The 6,000-nt window shown below is 36.2% G+C and overlaps 1 protein-coding gene across 1 annotated transcript in view; it reads left to right on the top strand.

The window, feature by feature from the left end:
- The first annotated feature begins 4,149 nt into the window (after positions 1-4,149).
- LOC101025570 (T cell activation inhibitor, mitochondrial) overlaps positions 4,150-6,000 on the top strand; it is a 47,992-nt gene continuing 46,141 nt past the window's right edge. Inside the window, exon 1 of the mRNA XM_031663423.1 lies at positions 4,150-4,304. The gene's annotated coding sequence lies outside the window, so the exon portion shown is untranslated. The remainder of the gene's footprint in view (positions 4,305-6,000) is intronic.

The following is a 6,000-nucleotide window of genomic DNA, read 5'->3' as shown; positions in this document are numbered from 1 at the left end:
CAATGGGGTTTTCTAAATATACAATCATGTCATCTGCAAATAGGGACAATTTGACGTCTTCTTTTCCTAACTGAATACCTTTGATTTCTTTCTCTTGCCTGATTGCCCTAGCCAGAACTTTCAACACTATGCTGAATAGGAGTGGTGAGAGAGGGCATCCCTGTCTTGTACCAGTTTCCAAAGGGAATTTTTCCAGTTTTTGCCCATTCAGTATGATATTGGCTGTGGGTTTGTCATAAATAGCTCTTATTATTTTGAGATATATTCCATCAATACTGAATTTATTGAGAGTTTTTAGCACGAAAGGCTGTTGAATTTTGTCAAAGGCCTTTTCTGCATCTATTGAGATAATCATGTGGTTTTTGTCTTTGGTTCTGTTTATATGCTGGATTACGTTTATTGATTTGCGTATGTTGAACCAGCCTTGTATCCCAGGGATGAAGCCCACTTGATCATGGTGGATAAGCTTTTTGATGTGCTGCTGGATTCAGTTTGCCAGTATTTTATTGAGGATTTTTGCATCGATGTTCATCAGGGATATTGGTCTAAAATTCTCTTTTTTTGTTGTGTCTCTGCCAGGCTTTGGTATCAGGATGATGTTGGCCTCATAAAATGAGTTAGGGAGGATTCCCTCTTTTTCTATTGATTGGAATAGTTTCAGAAGGAATGGTACCAGCTCCTCCTCATACCTCTGGTGGAATTCGGCTGTGAATCCATCTGGTCCTGGACTTTTTTTGGTTGGTAGGCTATTAATTATTGCCTCAATTTCAGAGACACAATAAAAAATGATAAAGGGGATATCACCACTGACCCCACAGAAATACAAACTACCATCAGAGAATACTATAAACACCTCTACGCAAATAAACTAGAAAACCTAGAAGAAATGGATAAATTCCTGGACACATGCACTCTCCCAAGACTAAACCAGAAAAAAGTTGAATCCCTGAATAGACCAATAGCAGGCTCTCTCTTTTTTTTTTTTTTAAGGATGATACATGGAAGAGTTTTCAATGCCCTAGTGATTTTTCCTTATGATGCATGCTGCTGGACCACTCTCCTACAACATCAGTTAATGTGTGCTCCAGGAATACAAACTGATATGAAAAATGGCTTATGGTAGATGTAGTTAAGACAGTCAATATATTTTAACATGAGAAAATTCAGTCAATCCTTTATACCCATGGATTCAACCAACCTCAGACTGAAAATATTAGGGGAAAAAAATACATCTGTACTACACATGAACAGACTTCTCTCTCTTGTCATTATTCCCTGAACAACACAGGATAACAACTACTTACATAGCATATACATTATATTAGGTATTATAAGTAATCTAGAAATGATTTAAAGTATATGGGAGGATATATATAGGTTATTTGCAAATACTACACTATTTTATATGAGAGACTTGAGCATTCGTGGATTTCGGTATCCACAGGAGGTCCTGGAACCAATCCCCTGTGGATACCAAGGGACTACTATATATTACAAAGCCACGTGCTTTGGAATTACTTCATTGGTTCCTTCTATTTTCATTAACACTGATATCTAGTTTAATATGAAAAGGAACTTGAAATCTTGAAAATTAGAACATTGTTATTTTTTTCTACTTGCAATGCAAAATCTATTTTGCTTTTTTGCTTCTAGGAAAATATTCTATTGTGATATTTGATACATATGTTGGCTACTCAAAGTCAGAACTTTTCAAAGTAATGTTCAAATGTAAATTGAATCAACAGAAAAATATTCATTACCTTGGGGATGCATTAATAATTTAAAGTTTTTAAATTCAACATGTATAGAAAAATCAAGCTTAGTAATACTTTAATGTTATTGTACCAATGTATTTTTTTAAATTAAGACTTCTGTATGCAGCAGGGCGTGGTGGCAAACCTGTAGTCCCAGTTACTAGGGAGGCTGAGCCAGGAGGATTACTTGAGCCCAGGAGTTCAAGCCTGGGCAACATAGTGAGATGTCATCTCGTAAATTTAAAAAACAAACGTATGGTAAAGGGTTAAGTCAGCAAGCTTGGGTTGCTTAAACCTTGCACATTACAAAGAAAGGTCTGACCTCAGTGCTGAGCTTTGGCTCCTGGAAAATGAGCTCTGAGCCCCTGGAATATCCCACCTGATAGGAATGTTTCCGTTTGCCTGAGGCGTTAGACCGTACCAGATAGACAGTTTATGCTAACAATATGATTTATAGTGAATACCTGTTTTCCTGTGTCTAAGACCCTGGACTGCACTGTATTCATTTGACCTGGGGGATTTAGGGAGCTGATACTGGATAGCTAAAGTAAGTCACATAAGCACTAAATGCTTACCTGTCTGACCACCAGTAAAACTCTGGACATCCATACTTGGATGAGCTTCCCTGGTTGGCAACACTTTTCACGTATTGTCACACACCATTGCTGGGGGGATTAAGCACTGTCTATAAAACTCCACTGTGAAATGACAACTGGAAGCTTGCACCTGGTCTCTCCTGATTCTGCTCTATGCAGCTTTTCCCTTTGCTGGTTTTAATTTCCATTCTTTTGTTGTAATAAACCATAATGGTGAATAAAACAGCTTGTCTGAGTTATGTGAATCCTTCTAGTAAATCATTGAACCTGAGAGTGGTCTTGGGGACCCCTGACACAATGTGCCTAGAGTTTAATGGTTCTGATAAGTTTACATTTTCATGTTATCTTTAAACTTGTATTTATTGACTCCTCCTTTGTATCAAGCCCTTGCCCTAGCCTGTGCTTAAAGTATCCTTTTCCTAGCTATCCCAGATATGGCTTGTCCTTTACTTTCTCACTGAAGTGTCACCTTTCAGTGAGGCGCTCCCAGATTACGCTATTACTTGTGTTTGTTTTGTTTTGTTTTGTTTTTAAAACTACCCTATTTTAAATTGCTATCTCTGCTTTACTTCCTAGCATTCCCTCCCCCTTTTACCCTGCAGTACTTCTTGGTTTTTTTTTCCTTTCCATGTACCCTATTTCCTTATTTATTAGGTTTGTTGTTTATTTTTCTCCCCTCACTAAAATGCAAGCTCCATGAAGGCTGTTCACTCTTCTTGTCACTCTTTTTGCCACCACATGTTCAGTTCAGTCTTCTTCCTACTATTAGAGAAGACCCTTGCCCCTTTTCTTAGGAAGACTGGCTTAAAGTCCCATCTATTCATAGCATCGAACTCAAAGTCCAGAGTTTCACAGTGATGCACCGGATTTTTGGGGTTTTTTTTAATCCTCTTTAATTTAATTTTAAAATCTGCAAAACATTTGTAGTTTTCAAAAAAAAAATCAAAACTAAATTTAAAGTGTAATGAGAAGTCTCATTCCTATATTCCTGTTTCCTTTACCCAATTCTTATTCACTTCCTATACATAATCTTTTTTTTTTTTAAGATTTTGGAGACAGTGTCTTGCTCTGTCACCCAGGCGGGGAGTGTGGTGGCACCATCAAGGGGCTCACTGCAGCCTCAAACTCCTGGTCTCAGGTGATCCTCCTACCTCAACCTCCTGAGTAGCTGGGACCACAAGCATGTGCCACCATGCCCAACTAATTTCTGTATTTTTTGTAGAGTCGGGGTTTCACCATGTTGCCCGGGCTGTTCTCAAACTCCTGAGTTCAGGCAATCTGCCCACCTCAGCCTCCCAAAAAGTGCTGGGATTATAGACATGAGCCACCACATCCAGCCTTCTTGTGTTACTTTTCAGCAAAAATAGAAATATTTATCAAAAAATAATGAAGATTTAGTCTTACACTGGCAATAAATATCCCATACTTGTGTACAGGACTCATGTGGCTAAGAACATCATATTAGAATAAATTAAACTATTATTTATTACTTTGGGATATTTAGTCATTGGCATTTTCCACATTTAGGTTATAAAAGAATTCATGTTTTCTTCTATTACTTATATGGTTACATCTTTTTACGTCTTATCCATATGGAGTTCATTCTGTTACATGTTGTGAGATGTAGATCCAAAGAGCTATGAAATCCCAACATTTTAAAATACTAAATTATTTAATACTCTTAGTATTTAAAACTAAATTATTTAATACTCTCAATGTGTTTAAAAGGTTAGATAGATATCATTTCTGATATTTCCTTGTTCTATTTTGTATGTAAATGCCCTTAATGTTTTTTTCCAGGAAATCAATGAAAATTCTCTTAAAAGGTTAAGTGTCTACTTAGAAAACCTCCAGAAACCAGGCTTCAAGTCTTTGAAACCAACTCAGCTTACATTTTATGTAAGAGAAACAGACCAGAGTTCCTCTGATGGCCAGGAACCTTTTAGTACTTCCGGTACGTTTTTTATTTCTGGTGTGTGCCTTGCAAGCTTCATGTTAAATGTGTTCATTAATTTTGACATTGTCAGAATACCTTTGGATCAAAACTTTGGTGATAAAAAAATAATAGCATTTAATTGATTGTTTTCCTAGAATTAGATTCTATTCCTAGCTGCATATGTTTGAACAAGTGATTTTTTTACATGTTTAAACTTTTTTGTTTCTAAAACTAAAGTGTTCCTATTTGTCCTCTTCCCAGTTCAGTGTTATTTTAAGTGTTAAACATGTCCAAACAATATGTATTTCTAAAAACTACAGCTTGCATTCTCTTATTTAGTCCTCCGAATACTCTGAAGCTGGAAGTATTTACCCAATTGTAACTTAGTGATGTTCAGTGCCTTTCCCAAGACCAGAGAGAAAGAGTGTAAGTCTTGAACCCAGGTCTTTTAACTCCAACCTTATGCTGCTTCTAAAATCCAATTGATCTTAGTAGACAGCCACCTTTTCACTGCCTTTTGTCACTGCTTTTCCATATTTAAAATTAAGGACAAATATTTAGGTTAAGGTCACTAAAGGCCTATCATTTCTCTAATTATACATGCTTTTGATGATCCTTGAGGAAATAAATATATTTTTAGTATGAACTTAAGACAATTTAAAGAGTCAGTGCTTTCTGTGAGTTAAGGCTAAAACAGGATACACTGTAATTTTTTTTGAAACAAACTGCTATAAAACTCAGAATTTGATAGATCTTTGAGATCTAAAATCTGTTTCTAGCTCTGCCAGTGACCTAGCTGTGTGACCTTTAACTTTTGGGTGTTCATTTATTAAAATGAAAGAGCTGGAGAACTGTGTAGAGGCCACTCACATGGAAGATCCCTAATTTACACCTCACCTTCCCATGGCTCTCAGGACCTCAAATGGAAGGAGGAAGAGCTTGATCTGAAGAATGCTGAAGTATGTTGAAGACAACGCCTCACCCAGTCACTCCAGGGACTAGTATTTGATAGTATACGATCTCTTACCTTTTATTTTCTCATAATTGAATATGGGAGATCAGGAGTCACAAATTCCTTTTCTTGGCAGTTTCTCCATTTACCTCTGATGTAGAGTTTTATTAAAAATAGCCCTATTCTTCAATATTTAAAGACAGAAAGTCAACTCATAGCCCTTTTGTGAAGGAACAGCTGTACTGAAGAATGCTGTAAATAATGAATAATAAGCATGTTGATCACTCTAAGTGACACAATTCTATTTGAAAGTTTAAATACATTGTGAATGTGCTGTTCTTAGCCATGAGAGTCTCAAGCAACTGAGATACATTGTTACTAGTGTAAAATCAAATACTCATAAATATTTTTAATAGATATATGCTCCTGTTAGGGTCAAGATTAGGCTAGGAATTAAATAACGTCTTACTTAATATATAGTGGTCTACTTAGGTTTCATGATTTCTCCAGGAGGACAGATGGAATTTTTAGAGGCAGATTATATCCTTTATAGTTGTTAAAATAAAAATATTATCATCAATCTGTTTTTATTTGTATGTGGTTGAGAGAGTCAAGCTCATTCCTACAGCTACAACTACTTCTTCTGCTACCACCATCAGCTGGATTTGTCTTAAATATTGAATATACATGGAGTTAAAGAGTAAATTGAATTTAAAAGCTTAGTGGAAATCTTAGAAAGTTTCACACAGCAAATTAGGGACA

This window comes from Papio anubis, chromosome 2 (genome assembly GCF_008728515.1).
Source record: "Papio anubis isolate 15944 chromosome 2, Panubis1.0, whole genome shotgun sequence".
Lineage (NCBI taxonomy): Eukaryota > Metazoa > Chordata > Mammalia > Primates > Cercopithecidae > Papio > Papio anubis.
The sequence above is the reverse complement of the archived record's forward strand: the minus strand, read 5'-3'. Positions and strand labels throughout refer to the sequence as shown.